Source organism: Pavona decussata, unplaced genomic scaffold (genome assembly GCF_977016875.1).
Source record: "Pavona decussata unplaced genomic scaffold, jaPavDecu1.1 SCAFFOLD_406, whole genome shotgun sequence".
In the NCBI taxonomy this organism is placed as follows: domain Eukaryota; kingdom Metazoa; phylum Cnidaria; class Anthozoa; order Scleractinia; family Agariciidae; genus Pavona; species Pavona decussata.
This window is the reverse complement of record NW_028145774.1, coordinates 403,794-415,416: the sequence shown is the minus strand read 5'-3', so window position 1 is coordinate 415,416 and position 11,623 is coordinate 403,794. Positions and strand designations below refer to the sequence as shown.

The 11,623-nt window shown below is 36.7% G+C and overlaps 1 long non-coding RNA gene across 1 annotated transcript; it reads right to left on the bottom strand.

Moving 5' to 3' along the window:
• Positions 1-2,151: 2,151 nt before the first annotated feature.
• LOC146451049 (uncharacterized) lies at positions 2,152-5,471 on the bottom strand. Its single transcript, XR_014860137.1, has 2 exons — positions 4,951-5,471; positions 2,152-2,343 (listed from the first exon to the last, which is right to left on the bottom strand). It is a non-coding gene; the product is annotated as an uncharacterized LOC146451049 (long non-coding RNA).
• Between the last annotated feature and the right edge of the window lie 6,152 nt (positions 5,472-11,623).

Genomic DNA, 11,623 nt, shown 5'->3' with positions numbered 1-11,623 from the left:
GAACTGTGGATATGAAAGATGTTGTAAAGATATTGCTTCGACTTCATGAGCAAGGGTTTTCCAAAGGAGTCATTTTTTCTATTGTTTTGACGGAAAATACGAGACAGCTAAGCGTCGTGTCATGGCGAAAATTTCACACTCTCAAAACGAGTAGCGTTCAGACTTTTGGCTCTTGTGGCTTCTGATCGTTCGAAAGCTGAAATTTTAATAGCCTATCCCGTGTGCAACATAATGGACGAGACATCGTGAGTCATAGTTTGCAGTGTTAACATCGGGAACCTAATTATCTCTCGACGTGAAGTGTTGGAAGCCTGTATCATTGAAGTTGTTCCAATTGTCTTCGTTGTAAGAGACTCGTAATCTTCCAGGTGAGTAAATGTAGTTATCTTCATTTCCAGTTCTTTTCTGCCGACGTGAGTACCTTTACATGTGGACTTTGGAGTATGAAGTCGGTGTTGTGCTTCGTGGTTCTTTAATAAAGACGCAAGTTACGTTCAATTAATAAATAGCTATAGTAATTCTCTTATCTGAAATGCATTTCATATCATGTTCTCCTGCCAGTTCAGGCTTGAGGAGGGGCTTGAGTTAGAAAATGTATCTGCGTGGCCTGGTTCATATTGCTAGTGTGAGACAGTTGTTAAAGTTATTGATGTCAAGCCATCTTAAACAATAAATTAAATAGCATTATTGCGAATGACATTATTTCTCAAGTATTGAAAGAAACAACCCCTTCACCCTTTACTTTATCTGCACTCTCACCAATTGGGTGCTCATGGGTTAAGGTTTTTTATACATTTTTGCACTATAATTATGCACCTGTGACATCAAATTGTGGTAAGAACAAACGGTATGCCACAAGCCACAGACAAGTGGCATGACTGATGTTCTTACTTTGTTTTGAAGTCCTCTTTGGGTTATCAAAGGACACATGGAAGGCCAAATGGAGTTTGAAAACTCTTTATGGCTGACAATGTCATTTGTTCATCATATAACTATTTACCAGTCATTTCAGTTATGTTAGTTGGTGCCAAATATTTAAGGGTGGGGAATTATCTTTTTCTCTGTGTCCAAGGTTAGGAAGAGAACATAAAGTAGAAAAATATATATATTTACAAATTCCTGGAGGTTATCTGTCAGCAGAAATTGACCCATACATTAAGTTCAAATAACATTGTCTCCTTTGAACCAATGAAATTCAAAGTTCATTTTGACAAGGAATATTGAGTTCTGTTTAATTCAATGAAAAATCAAAAGTTCAATAACCACACAATCAGCTCAAAAACCACACATCAATTCAGTGACAGTTGACCAATGTAACAAAAATTATAGGTGATGTGTTTTCAATTTTCTCTCCTTCATGCTTGTCAAGGATGCAAATGAGAGGCGTGCTTGTAAATTTTTATATTAGTTCATTAGTTCAATTCAAAGAAGGCTTAAAAATTCCATCACCAGACCAAACCAACAAACCTCCCACCCCTTCCCCCCCCCCCCCCCGTTCCGCCAAAAAGGGGAGGATTATATAAATGTATATATTTGTTAACCACCTGTGATAGCAGACTTCAAAATTAAGGAAATTTACTGGTGTGGGTGTTTTTAGTTCAATGGGTCTTGCAGGTAGGGAAAGGGAAGGAAGTGGACGAATATGTTTGCATTATATTAATAGGGTTTATAAGTTTTATTAACATAGTTTAGAATTTTCCTTACCTACATGAAATTTTTAGGGATTTAATGTTTTTAATTTTTCTTTTTAATTATTTTATTTTTAGGGATTTAAACAAAAACTCAAAAGGAAAGAGATCAGCAAATCCCCCCTTAAACGGCTAGAAAGGAAACAGACAGCAAACGGAAGAACGCAACAAGACTGGAAGAAACTGTGATGGCCGTACAGTTACTAGAAGACAAGGAGGAGCTTGTAAAAAGAAAAACAGGGATTGTGGCACTTGAGAGAAGAGTCAAGAGACAAGAAGAGTCAGTTAAAAAGTAAAGCGAACAAATTAAAAAAAAAATAAATAAATAAATAAAACAGTAATGGAGGCGCAGTGGGTGGCTGACCAGCTAAGGCATATGGCTGGTCAGCTTGACAGCTTGGCTGACTAAATTTGGATCATAGGAATACGTCAATGTAATCAAACATGATGCTGTACACCAATGTGAAAATTATTGTCAGCAGACATTTATTAGACTTTGACACAGTAAATTATAATGAATCATATACACTGCAGCTAAGTGGCCATTGCAGTTACTTCCGGTCTTGTCGCATTCTTCCTTTTGCTCTCTGTTTCCTTTCTTGCCGTCTCAGGGGGGTTTGCTGGTCTCTTTCTTTTTGAGTTTTTCTTTAAATCTCTAAAATAAAATATTTAAAACGAAAAATTAAAAACATTCGATCTCTAAAAATTTCATGTAGGTTAGGAAAATCCTAAACTATGGTAATGTAACTTATAAACCCTATTAATATAATGCAAACATATTTGCTTGGAATTGGAATTTTCTATAAACTTAGATACTATGTTTCTAAGAATACGCTTAAAGAACTACACTATACGCTCATATATGCGTATCGAAATTACTGGTCAATGAGCTGGGGTACTGCATGCCAAACAAAATTTAAAAAGATAAGAATAAGCCATATTACTGCCTTCACTTCATCTTCTTTGCACACAAAAGAGATAATGCAACATTTTACTCTATTCGAAATCCTTAAGCTAGAAAACATTTTTAAGTTGAAAAATTGGTTCCCTTGTGCATAAATTACAATACAATAAAAAAAAAAAACGCCCCCTGCACTCCATGATCTTGTTTCCATAGTTTCTGATATCCATAAATATAATACCAGATTTGCCACTAGTCAAAACCTGTACAGACCATTTTCTAGAACTAATTATGGTTTAGCACGGTTTAGAGTAGTGGCATCACAAACCTGGGAAACAATTCCAATGGAAGTTAAGTATCTGCGCCACAATGTTTTTAAGAAGAAATACAAACTTTTTCTACTTGAGAAAAATTTAACGCATACTATATACTTATATATTTGCTGTAAACACTTTTTTCCTTACTGTTGTATTTTCATCTCCCAAGCCTAATTTAATTAGCAGAGCTCTTCAACCAGTATTATAAATTCTACTTTCATCTATTTTATTTAATTGCACAGAGATATTTTACAATAACTCTCCAAATTCCGGCGCGCTGATTGGCTCATAGCTATTGTCTATAAAAGTACAGACAATAAAAATGACGTCAGATATAACGCGCGCGCTTTTTTAACGAAAAAAAAAAAATGCCAATTCCGCTCATACTTTTTCCATGTTATTGTAAAAAACAAATTGGCAGCAGTTTTCTATGGTCTATACTTTTATAGACCATAAAAAGACGTCAGAAAATGTCCAAAACTTGGCAATGAAACCACTCGGCTGTGGCTCGTGGTTTGACTTGGGTTTTGAACATTGTTTGACGTCATTTTATTGTCTATGAGAGTATAGGACATAGAAAACTGCTGTCGGTTTGTTAAGTGGCCAACACGAAAGCCCTGCTCCTTTGACCACGTAGAAGGTAAAATCATTCAATTAAGTGCTCTTCACGTTTCATTGTTTCTTACTATAAAATATATTGTATTTCGTTGTAATAAGACAATAGTGTGAATAACATTGAATTGAATTCGATTGAATTGTCCACTTCCTTACCTTTCCCTACCTGCAGGACCCATTGAACTAAAAACACCCACACCAGTCAATTTTCTTTATTCTGAGGTCTGCTATCACCCAGGTGGCTAATAAATATATATATACATTTATATAACCCCCCCCCCCCCTTTTTTGGCAGGGCGGGGGGGGGGGGGGGGTGGGAGGTTTGTTGTTTTGGTGTGGTGATTTGCATCCTTGACAAGTATGAAGAAAAGAAAGTTGAAAACACATCACCTATAGTTTTTCTTACATAGGTCTACTGTCACTGAACTGATTTGTGTTTTTGAACTATTGCTATGGTTATTTGACTTTTTGATTTTCAATGAACCATAGGACTTCTAGATTTTTACAAATTTACCAACGGACCACTAATCTGCATCATTGACAAGAAGGAGGTGGAACTATGTCCAAAAAAAAGCTACATTATTGGGCAGCTGTTGCCAAATATGATTACAAAGACAAACAATGGATAAGTGGGCAACAGATTTTTAAATGCATTTAAGCCTGTTACCATTATTTGTAATACATGGATACTTATTAGTTTCACTTGTACTTTCTGCCTACTCTAAATATGGACCACGCTCCCGTAAACCGTCTCCCCTCCTCTCTCCTCCTATCTGACCCATTGGAATAAAAACGTTTTCACCTATAGTTATTCTTACATTTGAGGTCAACTGTCACTGAACTGGTGTGTGGTTTTTGAACTGATTGTAAGGTTATTGAACTTCAAAACAAGGTAAGAACATCAGTCATGCCACTTGTCTGTGGCTTGTGGCATACTGTTTGTGGCATACTGTTTGTTCTTACCACAATTTGATGTCACAGGTGCATAATTATAGTGCAAAAATGTATAAAAAACCTTAACCCATGAGCACCCAATTGGTGAGAGTGCAGATAAAGTAAAGGGTGAAGGGGTTGTTTCTTTCAATACTTGAGAAATAATGTCATTCGCAATAATGCTATTTAATTTATTGTTTAAGATGGCTTGACATCAATAACTTTAACAACTGTCTCACACTAGCAATATGAACCAGGCCACGCAGATACATTTTCTAACTCAAGCCCCTCCTCAAGCCTGAACTGGCAGGAGAACATGATATGAAATGCATTTCAGATAAGAGAATTACTATAGCTATTTATTAATTGAACGTAACTTGCGTCTTTATTAAAGAACTACGAAGCACAACACCGACTTCATACTCTAAAGTCCACATGTAAAGGTACTCACGTCGGCAGAAAAGAACTGGAAATGAAGATAACTACATTTACTCACCTGGAAGATTACGAGTCTCTTACAACGAAGACAATTGGAACAACTTCAATGATACAGGCTTCCAACACTTCACGTCGAGAGATAATTAGGTTCCCGATGTTAACACTGCAAACTATGACTGACGATGTCTCGTCCATTATATTGCACACGGGATAGGCTATTAAAATTTCAGCTTTCGAACGATCAGAAGCCACAAGAGCCAAAAGTCTGAACGCCACTCGTTTTGAGAGTGTGAAATTCTCGCCATGACAAGACGCTTAGCTGTCTCGTATTTTCCGTCAAAACAATAGAAAAAATGACTCCTTTGAAAAACCCTTGCTCATGAAGTCGAAGCAATATCTTAACAACATCTTTCATATCCACAGTTCACAATTCCGGATACTGATGGCTCAAAAATCCGAAGAAATCATGCCTGACCTGGACGCCATCATTCGACGTCGCCTAGACAGGCTGCTGGGCACCAATTTTACAGGATGTGACGTCAACTTTTGTTGGATGATTCAGATACAAAAAAAAGTGCCAGGCGCTATGGATTGTCCCCGCCCCTGAATTAAGTATAACGTTTTTTTTTTTTTTTAGTTGTTTTTTTTTTTTTGGTTAGCTTAAATTGGCAAATATATCAATGAATACGTTTTGCCTGCGTTAGAGTAAGCATCCTGTAAATCAAGGGAACGCCATCATTATTTGTTCACATTTCTGCTTTCTCTCGCTCCCTACTTCTTGCAAACTAGAATAGATTGGGAAACAATGATATTCTTTAACCTAATACTGGGTTAAAGCAATTGCAAGAGGAAACTCTTTAAAATTAATTCTTCGTTAGTTTCAAACTATTCCGTTCAGTCTAATTACTCTTTCGACTTCACACCGGCCGCCCTGCCAGCCGGCTGATCATGATTCATCCCACGCAGGGCGGATACGGGAAGTTTGTTATATAAACTTGAATCGACAACGGCGCCATTACAGAATAGAATATGGTTGTTGTATACCCCCTATGCAGTCGGACGTGCATTATTTCTTTCTTCTTTGTTGTTGTTGTTGTTGTTGTACATACATACATACATACATACATACATACATACATACATACATACATACATACATACATACATACATACATACATACATACATACATACATACATACATACATACATACATACATACATATTTTATTGTTACCTCCCCAATGGGGCTTTTCAGGAATAATTATTTAAATACTAAAGTTACTAATAATTACACAATCACAATTAATCAAATTTAAGAAAACATTCACAACATTCAGTCTAAACTTTATGATCGAGAAAAATACTAAAAATAAATGAAGTTCAGGAAGTATTTACAAAAATTGTCCAAAAGCTTATTCTTTAACATACGTATAGTTTCTTTATGTTTGCATGTAGCAGACGTGCTAGACCGAACGGTTCGGCAATAGACAAGTTTACAAGATTACAAGAGCGTAAACTGAATTAATGTTCGCGTTTAATTATCAAAAATGTGCTTAACACGATTTATTTCAACAAGTTCAAAGCCATACACGAAGAGACTAATTTATTAAATATAGCAGTCATTAGATGTCAAGTGGGAATCTACGATATCTCCCAAGTCCTTCACTGATGTAACAGGCTTGATGGTTTTACCCAGAAAAGTCAGCTTCAGGTTTGTCATCCTTTTAAGCAATTGACGGGTGTTCCGGATAAAAAAAACAAAAAAAAAAAAAAAAAAAAAACCTCCCAGGAAGTTGAGCTTGAGCCAACATCGCAGTCGTGGTATCGATTAAGACCCGAGAGATATCCTCTGATGCAGACCTCTTATATTAGTTGTCTCTCGCGAAATCAACGCGTCACGCTCATGTAAATGTTACATGTAAATGTTACAATAAATATTACGCATCTGCTTCACATCCCATTCACTCCTTGCTGAAGCATGTAACTTGTTTCCTTTAAGTAAATCCGTAAACGTGTTGTATGGTTTATGTTTTGTGCATATATTCACTAGGTATGCATGCAACTATCACTTGTAAAACAAATCCCTGATCCCTGCGTGAGCACTAGTTTAGCCTTTTAATGATACTTCAGAAAACCGGATGGCGGATCGACGACATTTATTTGAGGAAATCTAAGAACAAAATCAATCCACTCAGAGTTTTACAGGTGTTGGCTCTAGGTAAATAGTTTTTCCTTTCCGGTATATGCCTGGTCAGTTGGCGGCATAAGGGCGCATTCTTCGAGACTCGTAAATCCGGAATAGGCCGAATACACGGAGTGTACGGTGTTCATGTTCTTTCAAGACCTATTCTGGTTTTCGAAATTAACAGAATAGTATGCTGAAAACTGATAGCGGAATGAACGCAATACAGTAGGCTCAAAATAAGGGGAATCGTATTCCGTTTTAATTCAAACATCAAAACTAACCTTGAAAGAAAATTCCTGCACATCGTCGACAGATGCTTTTCAAAACACCACCCACTCCACAAGATTTTCAACAGAGACACAATTAAATTGAGCTACTCATGCATGCCAAACATGAAATCTATCATCTCATCGCACAACAAGCACGTTCTTTCAAATGTAAACTCACCAACGCCAGAACCTGACACCTGCAATTGCAGAAGAAAACCGGACTGTGCACTCCAAGGAAAATGCCTCCAAACAAACGTCATCTACCAAGCCACTGTAACCACTGAGACAACAACTGAAACTTATGTCGAACTGGCAACAAATTTTAAGGAACGTTACAGAAACCACCAGACATCCTTTCGACGCCCGAACAGAAGAAACGAGACAGAACTGTCAAAACATGTTTGGACTTTGCAAGACAGCAATAAACCCTCAGTTCCAGATTAAATGGAAGGTTTTAAAGAAATGTAAGCCATACAGCAACGCTAACAAATGTAATCTTTGTCTTTTTGAAAAATTCATAATCATCTGTAAAAAAAGAGCTGTGTAACCTTAACAGCCGAAACGAGCTAGCGAGTTCGTGTCGCCACAGAAAGAGATATGTACTGCAGAACTTTAGAGTCACGCAACTAAGGCACGATGCATCTGTTACCTAGATACTCTACTGAATATAACGCATCTCTATAGTAACTACCCATATTTTACTGCCAGCCTGTTATTTGAAAAGTCAGTCGTTAAAAATTGCCTGATAAGTGTGGTCCGATAACTTCAAACCATACTAAACAGTATTGTCGCAATAAACGATGAAAACTCCTGAAGCCTGAACTTCTGTCAAGAATTATACATACATACATATATACATACATACATACATACATACATACATACATACATACTTTATTGTTACCTCCCCAATGGGGCTTTTCAGGAATAATTATTTAAATACTAAAGTTACTAATAACTACACAATCAAAATTAATCAAATTTTAGAAAACATTCACAACATTCAGTGCAAACTTTATAATCGAGAAAAATACTAAAAATAAATGAAGTTCAGGAAGTATTTACAAAAATTGTCCAAAAGCTTATTCTTTAACATACGTATAGTTTCTTTATGTTTGCATGTAGCGGACGTGCTAGACCGCACGGTTCGGCAATAGACAAGTTTACAAGATTACAAGAGCGTAAACTGAATTAATGTTCGCGTTTAATTATCAAAATTGTGCTTAACACGATTTATTTCAACAAGTTCAGAGCCATACACGAAGAGACTAATTTATTAAATATGGCAGTCATTAGATGTCAAGTGGGAATCTACGATATCTCCCAAGTCCTTCACTGATGTAACAGGCTTGATGGTTTTACCCAGAAAAGTCAGCTTCAGGTTTGTCATCCTTTGAAGCAATTGACGGGTGTTCCGGATAAAAAAAAACAAAAAAAAAAAACAAAAAAAAAAAACCTCCCGGGAAGTTGAACTTGAGCCAACATCACAGTCGTGGTATCGATTAAGATCCGTGGGATATCCTCTAATGCAGACTTCTCATATTAGTTGTCTCTCGCGAAATTAACACGTCACGCTCATGTAAATGTTACATGTAAATGTTACAATGTTACGCATGTGCTTCACGCCCCATTCACTCCTTGATGAAGCATTTAACTTTTTTTCTTTACGTAAATCCGTAAACGTGTTGTGTGGTTTATGTTTTGTGCATATATTCACCAGATATACACGCAACTATCACTTGTAAAACAAATCCCTGATCCCTGCGTAAGCTGACTAGTTTAACCTTTTAATGATACTTCAGAAAACCGGATGGCGGATCGACGACATTTATTTGAGGAAATCTAAGAACAAAATCAATCCACTCAGAGTTTTACAGGTGTTGGCTCTAGGTAAATAGTTTTTCCTTTCCGGTATATGCCTGGTCAGTTGGCGGCATAAGGGCGCATTCTTCGAGACTCGTGATTCCGGAATAGGCCCAATACACGGAATGTACGGTGTTCATGTTCTTTCACGGCCTATTCTGGTCTTCGAAATTTACAGAATAGTATGCTGAAAACTGATAACGGAATGAACGGAATACAGTCCGCTCAAAATAAGGGAAATTGTATTCCGTTTGGGAAGCTTTTCGTTTCATTGGGAAGACCTGGAATTGTATTCTTTTAGTAACTGATATTCTGTGTATTCTGCCATAACTGAACCCGGATAAAAATAGCCAGAATTGTTCCATTGGTACATGTATGCACCCAAGTCAGTTTTGGCAGAGAAAGCGAATTACTGGAAGGCTGCTACAAAAGGCTAATAAAAGAATGTCTGGTGTTAAATACTAATGTTACTAGCTTTAATATAACGCTTGTAAATATCAATGTAGGAGGAAAAACAGGAAATATTTTATTAAGTAGCTGGCACTACACAATCTTTTTTAGTCGAGCTTGGGAGAATTCACTCGGTGAGGAGACCAGAGATCTGACGCAGTGGTGAGAGTACTCTTCTCCCACCAATGTGACCTGGGTTCAATTCATGGATTCGCATTCTTATGTGGGTTGAACTTGTTCAGGTTGATTCTACTCCTTGCTCCAACAAACATAACTAGTACTGTAGGTGCTTCCGCTCAAGATTTTGATGTGTAACTGGGTATGGCTTTGCTCTTCGTATCAGTTAGTAAGCATGGGTTTAGTTTTTTTAAGGGATTGTACTGATAAAATAAAATAAATCAACCACTTTATTTAAGGACGGTGCCTATTAACACCAAAGTATTCTTGCACGGTTTATGACTATGCGGGAAAAGCAGATCTTAGTATTAGCTATGGAAATCCAAAAAGAAAATTTGGGGTTACCACGCATTTTTTAGAGATAATTAAGCAACAATTTTCAAAAAAAAAAACACTAGTATACAAGGCAACATATGGTATCTTTTTTTTTTTTTTTTTTTTTTTTTTTTTTTTTTTTTTTATTGAAGCTTTATTATCTCTGAAAAATGCATGGTTAACCCCAATTTCCTTTTTGGATACCAAAAGCACTTGCTAAGTTCTGCTTTCCCCGAATAGATTTAAACCGCACAAAAATATCCACCACACGTGGGAAACGCGAATATCACGAGATGCGCAAAACGTATGCGCAGTAAAAATAGTAGTAGCTCAGAGCACTATTGGGGACACTTTCCTGATCGAATTGGAATTCAGAAGTGTTGGTTTTTGTGGAGAGGGGAAAACCGGAGTACAGGGGAAAAACCTCTCGGAGAAAGGACGAGAACCAACAACAAACCAAGATGTTTTGACCGCTTTTCGAAAGAGAGAAAGAGACGTGTTCTTTCCTATGTGTCCGCGAGAAATGTGTAAATTTTATACCCGAAAAGCTGTGCATGCCTTTATTAACTGTAACAAAAATTAAAGAAGAATGTAGATAGGCTCATTAGGTTACGCGCTTCCCAGGAAAGTGTTGGGTCTTATCGTTCACAGTTTATGTCTTTTACGTAATAACGTTTTTTCAATCGAGTGTATACATTAGATATGATAAAATGATGAAAACGTACGGACATCAATGATATAGGCAAGACTTGAAAACGGGTCGGAGAAATAACGTATTTGTCATAAAATCTGACTACGAAATTACGTCACATGAAAATGAACAATTCATCACTTTTAAAGAACGTCGTGACAAGGGTATTAAAAAGTAAAGAACTGAGTCTGTAGTCCGTCATACTTTTCAGTGAAAGTACTGATTTAATGTTTATTTTAAAATTTAACATATTTAGTATATCAATCAAATCTCTTTTGATGGTACTATTCAGGAATAGATTAAAGCTCATCCCGACGGTATGAACATCCTTTCGGTTTTTTATCACTTATATTTCTTTTAAAAGTTAAGGTTCAAAATAACCAAACAAACAAAAAAATTAATAAAATACCGGATAAGCAACTAGGAGGGTAAGAGAATTAATCAAAGAAAGCTTGTTAACCTGGAGATAGCGAGCCACGTACTGCTCTGTGTATCACGTTCTTGATCCTAGTTTTTAAACTGAATGCATCTGTCAACAAGCTGCATTTACACAAAAATATGCACTTCAGTGTGAGCATTCTTTTCTAAACAAGGGTTGTAGATGTGATGAAGAAGGTGGAATCCTGCGACAATAACTTGTTGTCAGTAGATTTCTGGGTGGGGAACTTTGCGGAGGTAATATGAACCCGTTTTAACTGATACCACCCGACCTTTGTAAACTGAGATTTCATGTATGTGCCTATTTAACACAAGAGCCGAATTGGTCTATTCAGTTGATC